This window comes from Pseudorca crassidens, chromosome 1 (genome assembly GCF_039906515.1).
Source record: "Pseudorca crassidens isolate mPseCra1 chromosome 1, mPseCra1.hap1, whole genome shotgun sequence".
In the NCBI taxonomy this organism is placed as follows: domain Eukaryota; kingdom Metazoa; phylum Chordata; class Mammalia; order Artiodactyla; family Delphinidae; genus Pseudorca; species Pseudorca crassidens.
Window position 1 is genome coordinate 93142460 of NC_090296.1, and position 25764 is coordinate 93168223.

A 25764-nucleotide genomic window follows, 5' to 3' on the forward strand; every position below is an offset into this window, starting at 1 on the left:
TTATATATATTTGGTAGAATTCCCCAGTGAAGCCCTCCAATCCTGGACTTCTGTTTGCAGGTTTTTTAAAATTACAGATTCTATTTCACTTCTAGTGATTGGTCTGTTCAAATTATCTGTTTCTTCTGAATCACTCTTGGCAGGATGTATGTTTCTAGAAATTTGTCCATTTCCTCTAGATTGTCCAATTTATTTAGCATATAACTGTTCATAGTATTCTCTTGTGTTTTTTTGTATTTCTGTGCTATCAGTTGTCATTTCTCCTCTATTTTAAATTTTGTTTATTTGTATATTCTCTCTTTTCTTCTTGGTGAGCCTTGCTAGAGGTTTAATTTTGTTTGTCTTAAAAACAAAACCTCTTGGTTTTATTGATCTTTTCTATTGTTTTTTATCTCTATTTACTCTCTGATCTTTATTATTTGCTTTCTTCTGCTGACTTGGTCTTTGTTTGTTCTTCTTTTTCTAATTCTTTTAGGTGGTATGTTAGGTTGTTTATTTCAGACTTGTTTCTTGAGGAAGGCCTGTATCGCTATGAATTCCCACTTAGAACTGCTTTTGCTGCATCCTATAGATTTTGTAAAGTTATATTTTCATTTTCTTTTGTCATCTTGAGGTATTTTCTGATTTTTTTGATGACCCATTGGATTTTTAGTATCTTGTTGTTTAGTCTCCATGTGTTTTTTCTTTTCTTGTTTTTCTTTCAGTGGTTGATTTCTAGTTTCATATCTTTGTGATCAGAAGAGATGCTTGAAATAATTTCTGTCCTCTTAAATTTGTTGAGGCTTGTTTTGTGTCCTAGTATGTGGTCTACCTAGAGGGCATTCAATGTGCACTTGAAAAGAATGTGTATTCTTCTTTTTTTGGATGTAGTGGTCTGTAGATATCAATTAAGTCCAACTTGTCTATTGTGTCATTTAGGGCCTTTGTTGCCCTAATTTTTCCAGATTTTCTGTCTGAATGATCTGTCTATTGATGTCAGTGGAGTGTTAAAGTCTCCTACTATTACTGAATTATTATCAATTTCTCTCTTCGTGTCTCTTAGTATTTGCTCTCTCTATGGAGATGCTCATGTATTGGGTGCATATATGTTAACAATTGTAATATCTTCCTCTTATATTGATCCCTTTATCATAATATAATGCCCATTTTTGTCTTTTGCTAGAGCCTTTGTTTTAAAGTCTATTTTGTCTGATGTGAGTATTGCTACCCCTGCTTTCTTATTGCTTCCATTTCCATGATATATGTTTTTCCATATCATCACTCTCAGTCTGTGTATGTCTTTTACCCTGAAGTGAGTATCTTACCAGCAGCTTATTCCAGGTTTTTTTTAATCCAATCAGACACCCTATGTCTTTTGATCAAAACATTTATTCCATTGCCATTTAAAGTAATTATTGATAGGTATGTACTTATTGCCATTTTATTCCATGTTTTCCAATGTTTTTTGTAGTTTTTCTTTGTTCATTTCTTCTTTTTTTTTTTCTGTTGTGATTTGATGATTTTCTGTTGTAGCATGCTTCAGTTCCTTTCTTTTGGTTTTTGTGAATCTATTGTATGTTTTTGATTTGGGTTACCATGGGGTTCATGTATGTTGATCCATAGCTTATCTACTTGCTTTAAATTGATAGTCATTCAAGTTCAAACACATTCTAAAAGATCTATTTTTTAAATCCTCTCCTCCACATTTTATGTTTTTGATGTCCTGTTTTATATCTTCATGCTTATACTTCTACTGCTTGCTGTAGTTATAATCACTCTTACAATTTTTTCTATTTGTTTTTCAATCTGTGTACTGGCTTATTTATGTAATCTTCAATCCTTACTTTATATCTGTCTTTTCTATTGTGGTTTTCCCTTTCCTATAGATTCTTAGTTCTTTTCTATTTAGAGAAGACCCATCAATATTTCTTTTAGGGTAGGCTTAGTATTGCTGAATTCTTTTACCTTTTGCTTGTCTGAGAAATTCTTTATCTCTCCTTCTATTCTAAATTATTATCATGCTGGGTAGGGTATCCTATGTTGCAGGGTTTTCCCTTTCAGGGCTTTGGATATATCATGGCACTCCCTCCTGACCTGCAAAGTTTCTGCAGAGAAATCAGTTGATAGACTTATGGGTGTTCCTTTATAAATGACTCTTTGTCTCTTGCTGCCTTTATAATCCTTTTTTATTTCTAACTTTTGCCATATTAATTATGATATGTCTTGGCACGAGTCTGTTTGGGTTTATCTTGTTTGAGACCTCCTGTGCTTCCTGTACCAGAATATGTGTTTCCTTTTTAAGGTTTGGGAAGTTTTCAGCCATAATTTCTTTTTTGTAATTTAATTTTTATTTTATATTGGGGTATAGTTGATTTACAATGTTGTGTTGGTTTCAGGTGTACAGCAAAATGGTTCAGTTTTACATATACATATATCCATTCTTTTTCAGATTCTTTTCTGATATAGGTTAATACAGAATTTTGAGTAGAGTTCCCTGTGCTATAGAGTAGGTCCTTGTTGATTATCTTTTTATATATAGTAGTGTATATATGTTAATCCCAAACTCCTAATTTATCCCTCCCCACCACATTTCCCCTTTGATAACCATAAGTTTGTTTTTGAAGGCTGTGAGTCTGTTTCTGTTTTGTAAATAAGTTCATTTGTATCGTCTTTTTAGATTCCACATATAAGTGATATCATATGACAGTTATCTTTCTCTGTCTGACTTACTTCACTTAGTATGATAATCTCTAGGTCCATCCATATTGCTGCAAATGGCATTATTTCATTCCTTTTTATGGCTGAGTAATATTGCATTGTATGTATGTACCATATCTTCCTTATCCATTCCTCTGTCAATGGATATTTAGGTTGCTTCCATGTCTTGGCTATTATAAACAGTGCTTCAGCGAACATTGGTGTGCATGTATCTTTTTGATTTATGGTTTTCTCCAGATATATGTCCAGGAGTAGGATTGCTGGATTATATGTTACTTCTATTTTTAGTTTTTTAAGGAACCTCCATACTGTTCTCCATAATAGTTGTACAAATTTACATTCCCACCAACCATCTAGGAGGGTTCCCTTTTCTCCACACCCTCTCCAGCATTTATTGTTTGTAGACTTTTTGATGATGGCCATTCTGACTGGTATGAGGTGATATCTCATTGTAGTTTTGATTTGCATTTCTCTAATAATTACCGATGGTGAGCATCTTTTCAATAACACTGTTGAATGTAGATGAAAAAATCCTCAACAAAATACTAGTAGACCAAATCTAACAATACATTAAAGGATCATACACCATGATCAAGTGGGATTTACCCCAGGGATGCAAGGACTTTTCAATATCTGCAAATCAATCAGTGTGATACACCATATTAACAAACTGAAGAATAAAAACCATACGATCATCTCAGTTGATGAAGAAAAACCTTTTGACAAGATTCAACACCCATTTATGATAAAAACTATCCAGAAAGTCAGCATAGAGGTAACCTACCTCAACATAATAAAGATCATTTATGACAAACCCACAGCTAACATACTCAATGGTGAAAAGCTGAAAGCATTTCGTCCATGGTCAGGAACAAGACAAGGATGTCCACTCTCACTACTTTTATTCAACATAGTTTTGCAAGTCCTAGCCAAGGCAATCAGAGAAGAAAAAGAAATAAAAGGAATACAAATTGGAAAAGAAGTAGTAAAATTGTCACTGTTTGCAGATGACATGATACTATACATAGAAACTCCTAAAGATGCTATGAGAAAACTACTAGACATCATCAATGAATTCAGTAAGGTTGCACGATACAAATTAATACACAGAAATCCCTTGCATTTGTATACACTAACAACAAAAGATCAGAGAGAGAAACTAAGGAAACAATCCCATTTACCATCACATCAGAAAGAATAAAATACCTAGGAAGAAACCTACCTAAGGAGGAAAACAACCTGTACTTTGAAAACTATAAGATGCAGATGAAAGAAATCGAAGATGACACAAAAAGATGGAAAGGCATACCATGTTCTTGGATTGGAAGAATCCATATTGCCAAATGACTATAGTACCCAAGATCAATGCAATCCCTATCAAATTACCAATGGCATTTTTCACAGAGCTAGAATAAAAAAATTTAAATTTGTATAGAAACACAAAAGTCCCCGAGTAGCCAAAGCAATCCTGAGAAAGAAAAATGGAGCTCGAGGAATCGAGTTCCCTGACTTCAAACTATACTACAAAGCTACAGTAATCAAAACAGTATGGTACTGGTAGAAAAACAGAAATATAGATCAATGGAACAGGATAGAAAGCCCAGAAATAAATCCACACTAACTAACCTATGGTCAGTTAATCTACAACAAAGGAGGCAAGAATGTACAATGGAGAAAAAATAGTCTCTTCAATAAGTGGTGCTGGGAAAACTGGACAGCTACACATAAAAGAATGAAATTAGAACATTCTCTAACATAATACACAAAAATAAACTCAAAATAAATTAAAGACCCCAATGTAAGACCAGATACTACAGAACTCTTAGAGGAAAAGAGGCAGAACACTCTTTGACATAAATTGCAGCAATCTTTTAAGATCCACCTCCTAGAGTAATGAAAATAAAAACAAAAATAAACAAATGGGACCTAATGAAACTTAAAAGCTTTTGCAGAGCAAAGGACATCCTAAACAAAATGAAAAGACAACCCACAGAATGGGAGAAAATATTTGCAAATGAAGCGACTGACAAGAGATTAGTCTCCAAAATATAAAAAACAGCTCACATGTCTCAATATTGAAAAAGCAAACAACACAATCAAAACATGGGCAGAAGACCTAAATAGACATTTCTCCAAAGAAGACATACAGATGGCCAAAAAGCACATAATTTCTTCAAATACATTTTCAATACCCTTTTCTCTTTTCTCCTTCTGGATCCCCTGTTATACATAGGTTGGCATGTTTTATATTAACCCATGGATCTTGTATTTTGCTTTCACTTTTTCTTTCATTTGTCTTTTTTTTTTTTTTTGCGGTACGTGGGCCTTTCACTGTTGTAGCCTCTCCTGTTGTGGAGCACAGGCTCTGGACGCGCAGGCTCAGCGGCCATGGCTCATGGGCCCAGCCGCTCCGCAGCATGTGGGATCTTCCCAGACCAGGGCACGAACCCGCGTCCCCTGCATCAGCAGGCGGACTCTCAACCACTGCGCCACCAGGAAAGCCCTCATTTGTCTTTTTGTCTGCTGTTCTGATTGGGTGATTTCCATTATCCTGTCTTCCAGATCACTGATTCGTTCTTCTGTGTCATTTAGTCAGCTATACATTGCTTCTTGATTGCTTTTTATCTCAGAAATTGAACTATCTCTTTTGATTTGCTCATCCTGATAGTTTCTAGTTCCTTGTTGCAGTGATCTGTGTTTCTATTGATAATCTTTCTTAATTTAGTTAGCATTTTTATTACCACCTTTTTGAACTCGGGATCTGTTAGACTGGTGAGCTCTGTTTTACTATTTATTCTTTCAGGGGATTTCTCTTGTTCTCTTAATTGGGATTATTTCCCCTGCCTTTTAATTTTACTTAACTTTCTCTGTCTCTATGAATTTAGGAGAAATAGTTATCTATCGTGCTCTTGAAGGAGTGTTTTCATGTGGGAGCATCACTGTGTGTGATCAATGTTTTAGATGTGAGAGCTGGTTTTGATGTGGATACCAACCATGTCTTTCCTCAGAGTGTGTTGGCCACTATCACCTTGATAGTGGGTGTGGTTGGTGTTGGGGGATCTAAAGCCTGTGCAGGGTGTGAGACAGGACTTTCTCTTGCTCCATAGCTGTTGCCACCCTGTCAGGGGCTGGATCTGCTGTCCAGGTGTTGGAGTAGAAGCCCTGAGGATTGGGCTTGATCAGGTTCCATTCCCCTTGAATGCCTGCCCTGCCCCAGAGGAGATGATCTCTGAGGCCAGTGAGACCCATGCACTCACAGAGTCACAGATGTGTAGGCATCTGTTGTTCAACTGCAACACAGTCCAGTCACGTCCCTCCTCCTATGTGTTCATCTCAGATCTAGTGGAAGGCTGTGGTGTGGAGTGGGCAGGGTCAGAGCATTCACAGGTTGTGAGATGGATCATGGCATGCAGGTCAAGGAATCTCCTTCTCTACCACCGAAGCAAGCAAGCCACCATTGCCCCACCTAGCCCACACCCCAGGCTCCCTGGGCTGTCCCTGAGCTGCTAGACCAAGTCTTCTCTCTAGGCCTGGCTGGCTCAGACCTCAAGTCAAGTTGTGGCATCAAGTGATCAAGACCAGGGCGTTTGCTGGGCTGGAGTGGGGATGGGAGCAGGCAACACGGTGCACCGATTCCCAGTGCCACTCCAGCAATCATTGACAATGGCTGCTGCTCTCCCACCCGGACGTCACTCCAGGCCCCCGTGCTGTCTCTGAGTAGCTATACCAAGTCTTTTCCCAGTGCCTGGCTAGCTCAGATCTCACACCAAATTATGGTATAGAGTGAGCAGGGCCAAGGTGTTCGCCCCGCTTGGATTCAGGAGCGTGGTGAAGCGGCAGCCAGCAGTGCAAAGCTCTCTCCTCCCTGATTGTTGGCAAGCCAGCACTCACACACTCTTCGCAGGTAGAGTCTAGGCTTCCCCAGCCCTTCTATCTGTCCCAGCAGTTCTCTCAACAGCCGAGGGAGCTTGTCTCCTCCACATAGACCCCAGGACTGGGAGCCCCAGTCTTTGGCTTGACCTTCTCACTCCTCAGGGTGAGGGTCCACCTTTGTGGAATTATTCTTCTGTTCAGATGCCTCCCAGAGGTGGAGGTTCCAACTTTATGCCTTTTTTCCATCCTACCCATTTATGTGGAGATCTTTCTTACAGGTTTATTTGTATAGAAGTTCCTCTGCCAGTTTCCAGTTTGTTTTTCATGTGAATTGTTCCACATGTTTTGATATATTTTTGATGTGTTTGTGGGGGGAAGGTGAGCTCCACATCCTCTTACTCCACCATCTTGATCCTGTTCATCAACTTGTTTATGCCAAGGACACACAGGACTACTCTACATTAAGTACTGGTATTAGGGAAACCACCTTGACTATGTGGATGACGGCCTGCCAGTCTTTGGATACTTCTCCCACCATTATCTTTTCCTTAGTTTCTATTTTTCCATATTTTGTCAGCCTCAAAATATTCCATTCCATATCTGGACAAAGGTCCCAGGGAAGATGAAAACCTTTTAGAGATCACAGATGATTCTAATTTCCATTATCAGACTACAGTCCCCTTTAAAGACTACAGGCAGTCAATAGAACCTGCTATGTAACTCAGAGAAGAGAGGAGGCCAGAGGGGAGAACACCTGTTTTCAAATATTTGAGGTACTGTCATGAGGAAGAGAGACTGATTCAGCCTCTTCTCCAAGGGCGGAAACAGGCACTGGGTGGTTACTGTGGGGAACCAGATCTCAGGTTGAGAGAAGGAGCTGTTTCCTCACAAGGGGGCTGCACTGTTAGGGGGTTGGCTGCCTTGAGCTCATGAACATTGCATCACTGGGAACATTTGAGCAGAGGTTGATTGCCACCTGTAGGCTTGTTCTGAAGGGGGTCCCTGCATGAAGTAGAAAGTATACTGTCCCCTGTTAGAATGCAGGAGTGTCACCTGGAATAGTTCTATAGGTGTTTAGCAGATAACTGAAAGAACAGTGAGACAGACTATGAAGAGCAACCTGGATGGGGTATTAGGTGGTGAAAAGAGTACAGGCTGAGTAAAGGAGGATGCTTAAGAAAAACTACCCACCTTACCACGCTGGTTCTTTGTTTTTTGTTTTGGGTACGCGGGCCTCTCACTGTTGTGGCCTCTCCCATTGCGGAGCACAGGCTCCGGACGTGCAGGCTCAGCGGCCATGGCTCACGGGCCCAGCTGTTCCGCGGCATGTGGGATCTTCCCGGACCGGGGCACGAACCCGTGTCCCCTGCATCGGCAGGCGGACTCTCAGCCACTGCGCCACCAGGGAAGCCCTTACCACTCTGTTTTAATCATCACTGATATCCAGAGAAACATAGTTCCTCTTTGGAGCCACCCAAGACTCAGAGAAGGCACTCTCCACGTCCTCTTCCCCCTTTTTTCCGGTGGGCCCTCCCATCCAGCAGCAAGTCAACTAAATGCCTCTGGCTGCTCTATGATGCTATTTTGGAGAAAGTCCCCAGGCCTGGAGGATCAGGTAGAAAGTCCATGTAAAGGGTAAGTGGCAGTAAATAAGAATGAGTATGTAATTGAGAATAGCCTGTGGGGGTTTAGATCTAATATCCTTGATTTCAGCCTAATGGGTGGATGGATTAAGGAACACCACTGCAGTGTAGCTAAAAGGAGGCAGAGTTGGGGGTAAGCATGGGGTGATAAAAAGCACAAGAGCCTGGCAGGCAGCTTGGACTGGACGCATGTACCTCACATTAGAACTCCTCAGAATGGGCTGATGATGATGACTACTATACAAAAGAGCAAGTCAAAGAATTATTCACTGGGTATGGGTTTGCTTCACAGAAATTAGATGTATGAGGTATCACATTCTTTTATCTTTCTATATCCAATTAGACTTGCTCTGAACCTCTAGTCTCCCCACCCCATCCCCTTGGCTTCTATAAGAATCTCAGATCTTACTTGGTCCCAGGAACCAGGAGAGGGCCTAGTCCTTAGTCCCTAATGGATGCTATTATTCCCAAGCCTCCCATGTCACCACTGTTGGTGTCTGGATCTCCCAGCTCTCAGCTGGCCACAGGGAACATGGACCATTGCTCCGAAGGCCTTGGTACTTGCTGAGCACACCCCAGGCATCACTACCTGCCACGTCTTGGGGTTTTGGGAGGCAAGTGGGATTAGGATCTCTGCCATCGAATAGAATGCACAACCCCTTCATCTCCCAAGTTTGCGAAATGCAGATCGATCTTTCCAGCATTCAGTTACTGGGGCTTCTCCTTAAACCCTCAAAGTCCCTCCGTCTCTCCAACAGTCCAGCTGTATCTAGGCTCCCTGAGCCAAAAATTTCAAAACAAAGTGCTGGTAAATCTCTTCCTGGGAAAGCGAAATACAGCCCTCTGGAGTGCAAACATGTGGTTGCTCTTCTGATGACCTGGACAGTTTTTAGTTATTCATTTGTATTTATTTAGCTTTTCATATAAGCCAGACACTAGGACAAGTGGTTTTGCAATAAGCATTGTTTCGTCTAATCCTCACAAAAGCCATACAGGTAGGTAAGATTACTGTTCCAGTCAGATGTGTAAGACAAGTGAAGCTTGAAGTGATGGTTAAGGAACTTGCCTGAGGAGGTGGAGCTAAACCCAGGCTACGGATCCCAGAGCCCTGACTCACAATCACCACACCATCTACTTGCCTCTATGAAATGAATAAATGAATCCATCAATATGTAACTTTCTCATTCTTTTTGTGAGGATGCTACAGCAGAAAATAAGACACAGGTAAATTAATCAGATTAACATGCCAGAATGATACCAGTTAAATCCCAGAGAGTCCACACAGCAGGGTTTTAAGAACCTGAGATGCTTTCTCAGCACTCGGCAGACCCCGTAGCTGCCCTGGAGGTTTTTTGTCTTCTCTGTGGGCTGCAGGGCGGAGTAGGGGGCGGGAAGTGCATCTGCCTGGGTTAATTGTAGCAGTGCTCTCGTTGTTCTTAGCATTATGAATGCTCTGTGAAGAAACCCTCTGAAGTGTTCCTTTGAGAGAACGCTCCTTGTTCCTGCCTCTCTAGGCTCTCCCTGTCCCTTGGCTGCAAAAGAGATCATTGTGTTTCTTTTCTTTTTTCTTAAAAATATTTTCTATCCCCTAATAACTACTAAAACTATTATCCTCTTTAAACATCTTTTAAAAGGTAGTCACCGTATGCAGCATTTTTTCACCAGCCATTCTTCAACTTCCTAGAGTTTAGTACTTACTTACGTCATATTTCAATATCTCTGAAATTAGAAATAAATCTTACATGCAGTGGCATCTTTACAACTCTAACTGGCATTCTTTTGTTTGTTTTCAAGTACTGTATAAATGAATGGTGCATCTTTGAAATGATGGCATATTAAGAGTCAATGAACTATGATATGTATAATGTACGGTGGAAAGATTCCAGATTAGAACCTCCCCAAGGTCAGGTAAGAGAAACTTTCTTATTTATCTAGGTGCCCTCATCTCCCACACTCAGTGCTTAGCCCAGTAGTGCTAAGTGTTTTAGCACATTTCATTTGAGATGATGAAATGTCTACTAGATGTAAACTATGTGTCAACCTTTGGCAAAGTCCTGTCAATCACAGAGGTACTTCCAGTGATCTTTTCTACCACTGAAAATCTAAACCACCAAACTCCTGAACTATAATTATTTATAAAATTTTTATTTATAAAAATATTTGATCAATAATGTCAGTAATTCATACAGATAAGAAATCATTCACAATACCTCAGGATATTTTGTTATTAATGTTGTACAGTTAGAAACTATTCCTGTTGTTCAAACACATGGTTTTATAGCTTTAGAGAACAAACTATTAGCTGATATAGCAAAGCAATACCAAGAAAATATTTTGACCTGCCCTATAGTATCTATGGATTACTTAGCTTAGAAATCTTGTTTTCATCTAGTTCAGACCAAGTAGGTACATTATAAAGAAAAATAGGTATTGTTTTCTCATGTGACTTAGAATGTGATCAGAACAGGGCTGAATGCCAGCCTCCATTAACAGTAAGGCAGCATCAGTCATTAATGGCCCTGTCCATTCTTATTGGTCAGTGTCCTTGCTGAACTGACAGATAATAATTTTAATATCTTTTCCAATCACCTAAGTATGATCCCAAATTAGTTCTTTTTCAATCATCGCTTAATAAAAATGTCATCATCTCAAGAAAGTAACAGGAATTTTATTCAAAACCTTTCCAAGGATATGCTAGAGTCAATGTAATTTCTGTCCAATCACTGTGCATCACTTTGTACTTATATATTTATATAGTGCTGCACACTGAGGAGAGAGTCAGAAAGGGGACCATAAGTAAAATCGTCAACCATCAAAGAAACACCCTACTCTCTGCTCACATTTAAGAAGACAGGGAGCATAGGAACATTTGTGACAAGGATGAAACGACTACATTTCTCCTCGGTCATTACTTTATCTTCCAAAGTAAGTTAACCACCATCTTACTATGTAACCTGGTCCAATAGCATTTTTTAAAAATAAACCCAGGGCTGCAGTTTATTAAAAACTTAAACTTGCCCTTATAAACCTTACGGGAATCCAAATTTAGATAGCCAGAAATTTCTGGCCAACTCATCATTATTACTTCTTGAACTCTGGACATTTACGTACGCAGCTCCAAGCTGATTTGCATTCGGCACCAGTTACAGGAATGGATCTGCCAGGAACTTTTGAAACGCGAGGACAGATAGGCCTCTTTCTTGGTTAATTCATAGCTCCAGTCCTACAGATCAGCCCAGCCAGGTCCTCCAAATCTTTTGCAATGAGCATTTTGAAACACATGGGTCATTTAGTTCTGGCTTCCAGGCAGTTCGGCAAAACGCTTAGCCTAGAGAATTGCAAAAGTTTATGATTTCTCACCGAGGAATGAAATGTGACGCAGTAGAGCACACTGCAGACATTTAATACCAGATGTTAATGTAAAAATTGTAAAATTGTGGCCTCACATGATTATCTGATCCCTGACCCGCAAAAACCCATTACAGTCCAGAAGGCATAATCATTTCTGGCTTCTTCCACTGTTAAACTTTGTGTCTAATTTTTTTAATGTGAAATAGTAATTCTGAGTTATTTAACTGAGATAATTAGATCATATCAGTCTCGAGGCATTTTGTGCACACACTAACAGAGTAATACAATTTCTAACCATAAAAATCAGAAGTAAAGCAATTCTGATTTGTTGCATTTTCTAGTAATTAAAAAAAATAGTGTGAGGCATGTTTATTTCCCTTGTCTGTACTCCACCCCTATCTAACTTCATGAAATGCACAAGGGAAAGGAAGGAAAGGAGGAGATCTTGCTAACTTGCATCGAGAGGGAAAGAGACCACCTGAGACACAAATTTCCCAGCACTTTAACTTTTGTTTTCACTCCTTCCCTGAATCTGTATCCTTAAGAAGTAGAATGACTGTTTTAGAAGGAGGATGGACTATTTAGAAATCCCAGATCTATGAGGAGAGCTTGGTGTAGAACGAGTCGTTGCAGGTAAGAAGCTGCAGATTTGGTGTCACATCTCAGTGAGTTCTAGCTCTTTTACTTCCTGTGTGATATTGGACAAAGTGCTTAACCTCTCTGTGCCTGAGTTTCCTCTTCCTAAAAGTGGGTTCAACATGAACATTCTGCCCACCTCACAGGGTTGTTGTAAGGCTCAAAGAATACATAAACTGAAAAGTTCTAAATAACTATGAAGGAAATAGCTCAAGCTCTGTTGTTTCAACTGGACTCCTGAAGAAGCTGGGACCCAAAGAATGTCCTCTAAGCCCAGGGACTGGTAGAGAGAACTTTAAAGTGGCCTCTTTTTTTTTTTTTTTTTTGGCGATACGCGGGCCTCTCACTGCTGTGGCCTCTCCCGTTGCAGAGCACAGGCTCCGGACGCGCAGGCTCAGCGGCCATGGCTCACTGGCCCAGCCGCTCCGCGGCACGTGGGATCTTCCCGGACCGGGGCACGAACCCGTGTTTCCTGCATCGGCAGGCGGACTCTCAACCACTGCGCCACCAGGGAAGCCCTAAAGCGGCCTCTTTTTACTAGGCATGAATATCTTACTTTATTTCCTTATACTTTTGATATTTTAAAGGGCAGACAGGGAAGAAGATACAAGATCTTAATGAATCACTAGTAAGAAACTGGTTCAACTCACCCAGACAAAAGAACTTCTATAGGGTTTAGCACCTGTGTGGTGAGGCTGAGAAAGACCTGGAGATAGCAGGACACAAGGGACTGTTCTAGAGAAATAGAAGCTGGCAGAAAAGCCAAGTCCTGCCCTCAAGAGAGCATCCGATCTGATCTCCCTCCCTCCCTCCCTCTGTCTCCCTCTCTCTCTCTCTCTCTCTCTCATTCTCTCTCTCTTCCTCCTCTCTCTTTCTCCCTCCCTCTCTCCCTCCCTCCCTCCTTCCAATCAGAAACAATTGCAAATGCATAGCAGGCAATACTGGCAAAAATAGCTCAGAGAATGGGTGAATAAGAAACGATCTTTGAGACCATGTGGACCAATTTCTCCGTTGATGGATGGACACTAAGGTCTGGGGAAGTTGGGTGGCATGCCCCGCCCCACACAAATCAGCAGCATCACTGCCACAAGAAGCCAGAGCTTGTGGCCCCCATTTCCAATGAATTTTTTTAATCTAATTTTTATTTTGTATCATTGATTACCAATGTTGTGTTAATTTCTGGTATACAGCAAAGTGATTTAGTTATACAAATATCCATTCTTTTTCAGATTCTTTTTCCATATAGGTTATTACAGAATATTGAGTAGAGTTCCCTGTGCTATACAGTATGTCCTTATTGATTATCTGTTTTATATATAATAGTGTGTGTATGTTAATCCGAAACTTCGGATTTATCCCTCCCAAGCCCACCTCTCCCCTTTGGTGACCATAAGTTTGTTTTCGAAGTTTGTGAGTCTGTTTCTGTTCTGTAAATAAGTTCATTTGTATCGTTTTTTAGATTCCACATGTAAATGATATATGATATTTGTCTTTCTCTGTCTTATTTCACCTAGTATATAATCTCCAGGTCCATTCATCTTGCTGCAGATGGCATTATTCAATTCTTTTTTATGGCTGAGTCATATTCCATTGTGTGTATGTATGTGTGTGTGTATATATATATATATATATATATATATATATATATATATATATATATATATCTCACATCTTTTTTATCCATTCATCTGTCGACTGACACTTAGGTTGCTTCCATGTCTTGGCTATTATAAATAGTGCTCCAGTGAACACTGGGGTGCATGTACCTTTTCAAATTATGGTTGTTTGTTCTCCAGATATATTCCCAGGAGTGGGATTGCAGGATCATATGGTAGCTCTATTTTTAGTTTTTTAAAGAACCTCCATACTCTTCTCCATAGTGGCTGTACCAATTTACATTCCCAGAAACAATGTAGGAGTGCTCCTTTTTCTCCACACCTTCTCCAGCATTTATTTTTTGTAGATTTTTCAGTGATGGCGATTCTGACTGGAGTGAGGTGATACCTCATTGTATCTCTGATTTGCATTTCTCTAATGATTAGTGATGTTCAGCATCTTTTCATGTGCCTTTTGGCCGTCTGTATGTCTTCTCTGGAGAAATGTCTATTTAGATCTTCTGCCCATTTTTTTGATTGGGTTGTTTGTTTTTTTGATATGGAGCTGTATAAGCTATTTATATATTTTGGAGATTACTCCCTTGTCAGTTGCATCATTTGCAACTATTTTCTCCCATTCTGTGGGTTGTCTTTTCATCTTGTTTATGGTTTCCTTTGCTGTGCAAAAGCTTTCAAGTTTAATTAGGTCCCATTTTTTAATTTTTGTTTTCATTACTCTAGGAGGTGGGTTAAAAAATATCTTGCTGTCATTTATGTCAGAGAGTGTTCTCCCTATGTTTGCTTCTGTGAGTTTTATAGTATCCAGTCTTGCATTTAGGTCTTCAATCCATTTTATTTTTGTGTATGGTGATAGAGAATGTTCTAATTTCATTCTTTTACATGTAGCTGTCCAGCTTTACCTGCACAACTTATTGAAGAGACTGTCTTTTCTCCATTGTATATTCTTGCCTCCTTTGTCATAGATTAATTGACCATAGGTGTATGGGTTTATTTCTGAGCTTTCTATCCATTGATCTATATTTATTTTTTGTGCCAGTACCATACTGTTTTGATTACTGTAGGTTTCTCATATTGTGTGATGTCTGAGAGCCTGATTCCTCCAGCTCCATTTTTCTTTCTCAGGATTGCTTTGGCTATTTGGAGTCTTTTGTGTTTCCATACAACTTTAAAAATTTTTTGTTCTACTTCTGTGAAAAATGTCATTGGTAATTTGATAGGGATTGCATTGAAATGGTAGATTGCCTTGGGTATTATAGTTGTTTTGACAATATTGATTCTTCCAAATCAAAGAACATGGTATATCTTTCCATTAGTGTCACCTTCGATTTCTTTCATTAGTGTCTTACCTGTACCAGAGTACAGGTCTTTTGTCTCCTTAGATAGGTTTATTCCTAGGTATTTTATTCTTTTGGATGTGATGGCAAATGGTATTGTTTCCTTAATTTCTCTTTTCTTATCTTTTGTTTTTAGTGTGTAGGAATGCAAGAGATTTCTGTGTCTTAATGTTTTATCGTGCAACTTTACTGAATTCATTGATAGACTTTAAAATAAAGACTGTTACAAGAGACAAAGAAGGACACTACATAATGATCAAGGAATCAATCCAAGAAGAAGATATAACAATTGTAAATATACATGCACCCAACATAGGAGCACCTCAATATATAAGGCAAATGCTAAGAGCCATAAACGGAGAAGAAAATTGACAATAATAGTGGGGGACTTTAACACCACGCTTACATCAATGGACAGATCATCCAGACAGAAAATCAATAAGGAAAAACAGGCCTGAAATGAAACATTAGACCAGATGGACTTAATTGATACTTATAGGACATTCCATCCAAAAGCAGCAGAATACACGTTCTTCTCAAGTACACATGGAACATTCTCAAGGATAGATCACGTGCTGAGTCATAAAGCACACCTAGGTAAATTTATGAAAATTGAAGTCATATCAAGCATATTTTCTGACCACAGCACTATGAGATTAGAAATCAACTACAAGAAAAAAACTGTAAAAAAAACACAAACACGTGGAGACTAAACAGTATGCTACTAAACAACTAATGGATCACTGAAGAAATAATACCTAGAAACAAATTACAATGAAAACATGACAATCCAAAACCTATGGACATGGCAAAAGCAGTTCTAAGAGGGAAGTTTATAGCACTACAAGCTTACCTCAGGAAACAAGAAAAAGCTCAAATAAAAAACCTAACCTTACACCTAAAGCAACCTAGAGAAAGAAGAACAAACAAAACCCAAAATTAGTAGGAGGAAAAAAAATCATGAAGATCAGAGCAGAAATAAATGAAATAGAGATGAAGAAAACAGTAGAAAGCTCAATGAAACTAGAAGCTGGTTCTTTGAAAAGATACACAAAATTGACAAACTTTTAGCCAGACTCATCAAGAAAAAAAGGGAGAGGGCTCAAATCAATAAAAGTAGAAATGAAAAAGAAGAATTACAATGGATACCACAGAAATACAAAGGACCATAAGAGACTACTACAAGCAACTATATGCCAATAAAATGGACAACATGGAATGGAGAAATTCTTAGAAAGGTACAATCCTCCAAGACTAAACCAGGAAGAAATAGAAAATATGAACAGACCTATCACAAGTACTGAAATTGAAACTGTGATTAAAGAACTTCCAACAAACAAAAGTCCAGGACCAGATGGCTTCACAGGCGAACCTCATCAAACATTTAGAGAAGAGTTAACACCTATCCTTCTGAAACTCTTCCAAAAAATTGCAGAGGAAGGAAAACTCTCAAACTCATTCTATGAGGCCACCATCACCCTGACACCAAAACCACACAAAGATACCACAAAGAAAGAAAATTACAGGCCAATATCCCTGATGAGCATAGACAGAAAAGTCCTCAACAAAATACTAGCAAACTGTATCCACCAATACATTAAAAGGATTATACACGATGATCAAGTGGGATTTATACCAAGGATGCAAGAATTATTCACTATCCACAAATCAGTCAGTGTGATACACCACGTTAACAAACTGAAGAATAAAAACCATATGATCATCTCAATAGATGCTAGAAAAGCTTTTGACAAAATTTAATACCCATTTATGATAAAAACTCTCCAGATAGTGGGCATAGAGGGAAACTACCTCAACATAATAAAGCCCATATATGACAAACCCCCAGCTAGTATCATTCTCAACAGTTAAAACCTGAAATCATTTTCTCTAAGATCAGGAACAGTACAAGGATGTCCACTCTCGCTACTTTTATTCAACATAGTTTTGCAAGTCCTAACCACAGCTATCAGAGAAGAAAAGGAAATAAAAGAATCCAAATTGGAAAAGAAGAAGTAAAACAGTCACTTTGCAGATGACATGATACTATACATAGAAAATCCTAAAGATGCTACCAGAAAACTACTAGAGGTCACTAATGAAATTTTCTTGATCTCACATTGACTATGGAGGAGGTTTTGTTATCTGCTTTTCAAATACAGTCTAATCGTTTTTCCTTTGAGGAATTAAATTGATTTTGCAGGGAGCCGTATCACCTTAAGAGATATATATCTGGAAACTCTTATCTCACTTCCTTGATTCTTCCTCTATTCCTTTCTTTCTCTCTTTATCCCTCTTGCTTTCTTCACCACTCTTTTTCTTTCTTTTGATCATAGATATATATACCTGAGGGCAGATGAGAGAGACAGAAGATCTAAAATGGGAAACACAGTTTGTTCTTTTTTCCATTTTTTTCATTTTTTTATTGAAGTAAAGATATTGATTTACCATATTGTGTTAGTTTCAGGTGCATAGAATATTCATTTCTTTTTTTTTTCAGATTATATTCCATTACAGGTTATTACAAAATATTGGGTGTAATTCCTTGTGCTATACCATAAATCCTCATTGCTTATATATTATATATATATAGTAGTTTGTATCTGTTAATTTCATACTCCTAATTTGTCCCTCTGCCCCTCTCTCTCCCCTTTGGTAACCACAAGTTTGTTTTCTATGTCTGGGAGTCTGTTTCTCTTTTGTATATACATTCATTTGTAATATTTCTTAGATTACACATATAAGTGATGTCATATAGTATTCATCTTCCTCTGTCTGACTTATTTCCCTAAGCATAATATTCACTAGGTCCATCCATGTTTCTGCAAATGGCAATATTTCATTTTTTATGTTTGAGTAATATTCCATTGTATACGTATACCACATCTTCTTAAGCCAATTGTCTGTTGATGGGCACTTGGGTTGCTTCCATGTCTTGACTATTGTAAATAGTGCTGCTATAAACATTCAGGTACATGTACCTTTTTGAATTAGAGTTTTCATATTTTGGGGATATATGCCCAGGATTAGGATTGCTGCAGCCAGAACTTGAAGGGCCAAGGTCTCAGAGAGTAGCTGCATGCATTAAGAGAGTCTCATAATTTACCCTGTTTTTTCTCCCAGGGCATTTACCAATTCAAATCATGGGGCATGATAATATGGAAGAAGGTGGCCTAGAGCTGTGGTAATCTCACTGAGCCAGAGAAACAATACATCCAGGACTTGAGGAGTTAAGTTCCCAGAGAAAAGGGAACCAAAGAAAAGTGAGTCTGACTTTCTGCATGCAGTTTTTGTTTTGGTGCATTTTTATGTCTTCTAAGCTATATGTGTGTAAGTTAAGAAACCAAAACTCAAAGCAAAAAGCTGTTAGCAAGAGGCTAAAATGCTAAACAGACATTTTAGTAGTCTTTGGTGCTGACAGTATAAAAGCTGGAGTTCAGAACCCTTCAAGTAGAAAAGGCCCCAAATTTTAAACTGAGATTTTTTTTTCTTTTATTGAGGTATGGTTGATTTACAATGTTTTATAAAGTTCAGGTTTATGTAATAGTGATTCACAATTTTAAAGGTTATACTCCATTGATAATTATTATAAAATATTGGCTATACTCCCTGTGTTGTACCATATATCCTTGTAACTTATTTTATACATAGTAGTACCTCTAAATCCCCTACCCTATCTTGCCCCACCCCCTTTCCCTCTCCCCACCAGTAGCCACTGGTTTGTTCTCTATATATGAGTCTCTTTTTTGTTATATTCACTAGTTTTAGTTTTTAGATTCCATGTATAAGTGATGTTGTATAACATTGTGTTTCTCTCTCTGGCTTATTTCACTTAGCATAATACAGTCCAAGTCCATCCATGTTGTTGCAAATGCCAAAATTTCATTCTTTTATGGCTGAATAATATTCTATTGTATATACATACCACATATTCTTTATCCATTCATCTGTTGCTGGACACTCAGGTTGCACCCATATCTTGGCAATTGTAAATAATACTGCTATGAACATTGGAGTGCATTATCTTTTTGAATTAGTGGGGATTTGGGGGTTTTTTTGTTCTTTTTTTTGATATATACTCAGGAGTAGAACTGCTCAGTTCTAGGGTAGTTCTATTTTAGTTTTTTGAGGAACCTCCATACTGTTTTTCACAGCAGTGGAACCAATTTACATTCCAACAGTGTACAAGAGTTTCCTTTTTTCCACATACTTGCCAACATTTGTTATTTGCAGACTTTGTAGACTTTTTGATGATTGCCATTCTGACAGGTATGAGGTTATATCTCATTGAGGTATTAATTTGCATTTCTCTGATTAACAATGTTGAGCATCTTTTCGTTGTCTGTTGGCCATCTGTATGTCTTATTTGAAGAAATGTCTATTAAGGTCTTCTGTGTATTTTTAAATTGGGTTGTTTGGTTTGTTGCTGTTGAGTTGTATAAGCCGTATATATGTTAATTCTTGCTTGTTTTTATTGAAGTAGAGTTGATTTACAATGTTGTGTCAGTTTCAGGTGTACAGCAAAGTGATTTACTTATACATATACATATATATCTATTCTTTTCCAGATTCTTTTCCCTTATAGGTTATTATAAAATATTGAGTATAGTTCCCTGTGCTATACAGTAGGTCCTTGTTGGTTATTTATTTTACATATAGTAGTGTGTACATGTCAATCCTAACCTCCTATTTTATCCTTCCCCCATCTTTCCCCTTTGGTAACCATAAGTTTGTTTTCTATGTCTGTGGATTTATTTCTGCTTTGTAAATAAGTTCATTTGTATCTTTTTTTTTTTTTTTTTTAGATTCCACATATAAGCGATATTTTAAGATATTTGTGTTTCTCTATCTGGCTTGATTCACTTACTAGGATCTCACTAGGTCCATCCATGTTTCTGCAAATGACATTATTTCATTATTTTTTATGGCGGAGTAATATTCTATTTGTGTGTGTGTGTGTATGCACACATACCTATATACCACATCTTCTGTATCCGTTCATCTGTCAATGGACACTTAGGTTGCTCCCATGTCCTGGTTATTATAAATAGTGTTGCAATGAACACTGAGGTGCATGTATCTTTTCAAATTAGGGTTTTTTTCCAGATATATGCCCAAGAGTGGGATTGCAGGATCTTATGGTAGCTCTATTTTTAGTTTTTTAAAGAACCTTCATATTCTTCTCCATAGTGGCTGTACCAATTTACATTCCCAGAAACAATGTAGGAGTGTTCCTTTTCTCCACACCTTCTCCAGCATTTATTTTTTGTAGACTTTTCAGTGATGGCCATTCTGACTGTATTTCTGATTTGCATTTCTCTAATAATTAGTGATGTTCAGCATCTTTTCATGTGCCTCTTGGCCATCTGTATGTCTTCTCTGGAGAAATGTCTATTTAGATCTTCTGCCTATTTTTCGATTGGGTTGTTTGTTTTTTTGCTATTGAGCTGCATGAGCTGTTTATATATTTTGGAGATTAATCCCATGTCAGTTGCTTCATTTGCCAATATTTTCTCCTATTCTGTGGGTTGTCTTTTCATTTTGTTTTATGGTTTCCTTTGCTGTACAGAAGCTTTTAAGTTTAATTAATTTCCTTTTTTTTGCTTGTTTTTATTTTCATTACTTTAGGCAGTGGATCCAAAAAGATCTTGCTGTCATTTATGTCAGAGAGTGTTCTGCCTATATTTTCCTCTAAAAGTTTTATAGTATCCAGCCTTATGTTTAGATCTTTAATAAATTTTGAGTTTTTTTGTATGGTGTTAGAGAATGTTCTCATTTCATTTACATGTAGCTGTCCAGTGTTCCCAGCACCACTTTTTGAAGAAACTGTCTCTTCTCCAACGTATATGCTTGCCTCCTTTGTCGTAGATTAAGTGACCATAAGTGTGTGGATTTCTTTCTGGGCTTTCTATCTGGTTTCATTGATTTATATATCTGTTTTTGTGCCAACATCACCCTGTTTTGGTTACTGTAGCTTTGTAGTATAGTGTGAAGTCTGAAAGGGTTATAACTCCAGTTTTGTTTTTTCCTCAGGGTTGGTTGTACAATTCTGGGTCTTTTGTGTTTCTATATATATATATATATATATATATATATATATATATATATATATATATATATATATATATATATATATAATTTGTACAATTTTAAAGGTTATAATCCACTTACAGTTATTACAAAATATTGGCTATATTCCCTATGTTGTACAATACATGTTTGTAGCCTTTCTTACACCCAATAGTTTGTATGTCCCATTCTGCCACCCCTATATTCCTCCTTCCCACCCTCTCCCTGTTGGTAACCACTAGTTTGTTCTCTGTATTTGTGAGTATGCTTCTTTTTTGTTACAATCACTAGTTTGTTGTATTTTTTAGATTCCACATGTAAGTGATATCATATAGCATTTGTTTTTCTGTGTCTGACTAATTTCACTTAGCATAATGCCTCCAAGTCCATCCATGTTGCTACAAATGGCAACTTTTCATTTTTTTTATGGTTGAGTAATATTCTATTGTACATATACACCATATCTTCTTTATCCATTCATTTGTTGATGGACACATAGGTTGCTTCCATATATTGGCAATTGTAAATAATGCTGCTATGAACATTGGGGTGTGTGTATCTTTTTGAATTAGTGTTTTGGTTTTTGTGGATATAGGCCCAGGAGTGGAATTGCTGGATCATATGGTAGTTCTGCTTTTAGTTTTTTGAGAAACCTCCATACTGCTTTCCACAGTGGTGGAATCAATTTACATTCCTACCAACAGTGTACAAGAGTTCCTTTTTCTCTACATCCTCACCAACAATTTGTTATTTGTAGACTTTTTGATGATAGTCATTCTGACAGGTGTGAGGTGATAGCTCATTGTGGTTTTTTTTTTTTTTTTTTTTTTTGCGGTATGTGGGCCTCTCACTGTTGTGGCCTCTCCTGTTGTGGAGCACAGGCTCTGGACGTGCAGGCTCAGCGGCCATGGCTCACGGGCCCAGCCGCTCCGCGGCATGTGGGATCTTCCCGGACCAGGGCATGAACCCGTGTCCCCTGCATCGGCAGGTGGACTCTCAACCACTGCGCCACCAGGGAAGCCCTCATTGTGGTTTTTATTTGCCTTTCCCTGACAATTAGTGATTTTGAGCATCTTTTCATGTGCCTTTTGGCCATCTGCATTTCCTCTTTGAAAAAGTGTCTATTCAGTTCTTCTGCCCATTGTTTAATCAGTTGTTTTTTGATGTTGAGTTGTACGAGCTGTTTATAAAAGTTGGATATTAACCCCTATTAGTCATATCATTTGCAAATATTTTCTCCCAGTCATTAGGTTGTCTTTTCTTTTGTCAATGGTTTCCTTTGCTCTGCAAAAGCTTTTAAGTTTAATTAGGTCCCATGTATTTATTTTTGCTTTTATCTCCCTTACTCTAAGAGATGGATTCAAAAAAATATTGCTACAATTTAAGTCAAAGAGTGTTCTGCCTATGTTTTCCACTAGGAGTTTTATAATATCCAGTCTTATATTTAGGTCTTTAATCCATTTTGAGTTTAATTTTGTACACGGTGTTAGAGAACGTTTTAATTTCATTCTTTTACAGGTAGCTGTCCAGTTTCCCCAGCTCCACTTATTGAAAAGGCTGTTTTCTCTCCATTGTATATTCTTGCCTCCTTTGTCATAGAGTAATTGACCCTAAGCGTATGGGTTTATTTCTGGACTCTGTCCTGTCCCATTGATTTATATGTCTGTTTTGTGCCAGTACCATATTGTTTTGATTACTATAGTGTTATATTATAGTTTGAAGTCAGGGACCGTGATTCCTCCAGCCCTGTTCTTCTTTCCCAAGATCGTTTTGGCTAGTTGGGTTCTTTTATGTGTCCATACAAATTTTAAAATTATTTCTTGTAGTTCTGTGAAAAATGCCATTAGTAATTTGATAGGGATTGCATTGAATCTGTAGATTGCCTTGGGTAGTGTAGTCATTTTCACAGTACTGATTCTTGCAATCCAAGAGATGGTATACTTTTCCATTTGTTTGTGTCATCTTTACTTTTTCATCAGTGTCTTATCGTTTTTGGAGTACAGGTCTTTTGATTCCTTAGGTAGGTTTATTCCCAGGTTTTGTTTTTTTTTGATGTGATGATAAATGGGATTGTTTCCTTAATTTCCCTTTCTGCTACTTTGTTGTTAGTGTATAGAAATGCCACAAATTTCTGTATATTAACATTGTATGCTCCTACCTTGCTGAATTCATGTATTAGTCCTAATATTTTTCTGTGTGGAGACTTTGATGTTCTCTATATAGAGTATCATGTCATCTGAAAATAGTACAGTTTTACCTCTTCCCTTCCAATTTGGGTACCTTTTATTTCTTTTTCTTGTCTAATTACTGTGGCTAGGACTTCCAATACTGTGTTGAATAGAAGTGATAAGAGTGGGCATCCTTGTCTTGTTCCCGAATTTAAGGGAAGGCTTTCAGCTTACCACCATTGAAGTATTATGTTGGTTGTGGTTTTGTTGTAAGTGGCCTTTATTATGTTGAGATATGTTCCCTCTATTCCCAGTTTGATGGGAGTTTTTATCTTGAATGGCTGTTGAATTTTGTCAAATGCTTTTTCTGAGTCTGTTGAGATGATCACATGGTTTTTATCTTTCCTCTTGTTAATGTGGTGTATCACATTGATTTGCACATATTGAACCATCCTTGTGACCCTGGAATGAATCCAAATTGGTGTATGATTATTTTTTTTCTATTGTGGATTTTGTTTGCTAATATGTTGTTGAAGATTTTTGCATCTATATTGAACAGAGATATTGACATGTAATTTTCTTTCTTTGTAGTGCCTTTTTTTGATTTAGTATCAGGGTAATGGTGGTCTTGTGAAATGAATTTTGGAGTAATCCTTCAATTATTTGGAATAGTTTGAGAATGATCAGTGTAAGTTCTTCTTTTTATGTTTGGTAGGATTCCCTAGTGAAGCCATCCAGTCATGGACTTTTGTTTGCAGGGAGATATTTTTTTGCTTGTTTGTTTATTACAGATCTACTTCACTTCTAGTGATTGGTGTGTTCAAATTATCTGTTTCTTCTTGAATCACTCTTAGCAGGCTGTATGTTTCTAGAAATTTGTCCATTTCTTCTAGATTATCCAATTTATTTGGCATATAACTGTTCATAGTATTCTCTTGTGATTTTTTTGTATTTTGGTAGTATTGGTTATTGCTCCTCTGTCATTTCTTATTTTGTTTATTTGGATCCTCTCTTTTCTTCTTGGTGAGCCTGGCTAAAAGTTCATCAATTTTGTTTATATTTTCAAAATACTGGCTCTTGCTTTCATTGCTCTTTTGTCATTTTTATTTTATTTTACTTATTTCCTTTCCAATCTTTATTATTCCCTTCATCCTGCTGACTATGGGCTTTTTTTGTACTTTTCCTATTTCTTTTAGGTGGCAGGTTACCTTGTTTATTTGAGACTTTTCTCGTTTTTTGATGGAGGCCTGTATCACTATGAACTTCGCTCTTAGAACTGCTTCTGCTGCCTCCCATAGATTTTGTAAAGTTGTGTTTTCATTTTCTTCTGTCTTGAGGTATTTTCTGATTTCTGCTTTGATTTCATCTTTGACCCACTGGTTTTTTATTAGCATGTTGTTTAGTCTCCATGTGTTTGTTCTTTTCCCATTTTTCTTTCTGTAGTTGATTTCTATGTTTATACTGTTGTGATCAGAACAGTTACTTGAAATAATTTCTATCCCCTTAAATTTGTTGAGCCTCGTTTTGTGACCTGGAATGTGGTTTATCCTGGAAAATGTTCCATGTGTGCTTGAAAAGAATATGTGTTCTGGGTTTTTTGGATGTAGTGTCCTACAAATATCAATTAAGTCCAACCAGTCTATTGTATCATTTAGGGCCTCAGTTGCCTTATTGATTTTCTGTCTGGGTCATCTGTCTATTGATATCAGTGGGCTGGTACAGTCTCCTACTCTTATTATATTATTGTCAATTTCTCCCTTCATGTCCCTTAGTATTTGCTTTATATATTTAGGTGCTCCACTATTGGGTGCATATATGTTAACAAGTTTAATATTATCTTCTTGTATTGATCCTTTTATCGTATATAATGCTCTTCCTTGTCTTTCTTTATAGCCTTTTTTAAAGTCTATTTTGTCTGATATGAGTATTGTTACCCCCACTTTCTCGTTGTTTCCATTGGCATGAATTATCTTTTCCATCCTCTAACTTTCAGGCTGTGTGTCTTTCACTCTGATGTGAATCTCTTGTAGGCTACATATTGAACAGTCTTGTTTTTTAATCCAGTCAGCCACTCTATGTCTTTTAATTGGAACAATTTTTGCATTGACATTTAAAGTAATTGTTGATAGATATGTACTTACTGCCATTTTATTCCTTGTTTTCCAGTCTTTTTTTTTTTTTTTGGTTTTTGGTTCATTTCTTCTTTTTGATTTTCCTGTTTGGGTTTGATGATTTTCTTTTATGGTATACTTGAGTTCCTTTCTTTCTGGCTTTTGTGAATCTACTGTAGTTTTTTGATTTGTGGTTACCATGAGGCTCATTATGTTGACACATAACTATATTTAGTTGCTTTAAACTGATAATCATTTAAATTCAA

General features: G+C 37.6%; 1 long non-coding RNA gene across 2 annotated transcripts in view; it reads left to right on the forward strand.

Annotated features, from left to right (window-relative positions):
* Positions 1–25764, forward strand: part of LOC137229146 (uncharacterized) — a 156185-nt gene that overhangs the window by 113391 nt on the left and 17030 nt on the right. The window contains exons 1-3 of one of the 2 annotated variants that reach the window (XR_010945563.1): positions 9292–9437; positions 10008–10121; positions 18274–18413. This is a non-coding gene — a long non-coding RNA (uncharacterized lncRNA). Of the gene's footprint in view, positions 1–9291; positions 9438–10007; positions 10122–18273; positions 18414–25764 lie in introns of those variants that run through there. The other variant, XR_010945568.1, reaches the window with a different exon arrangement.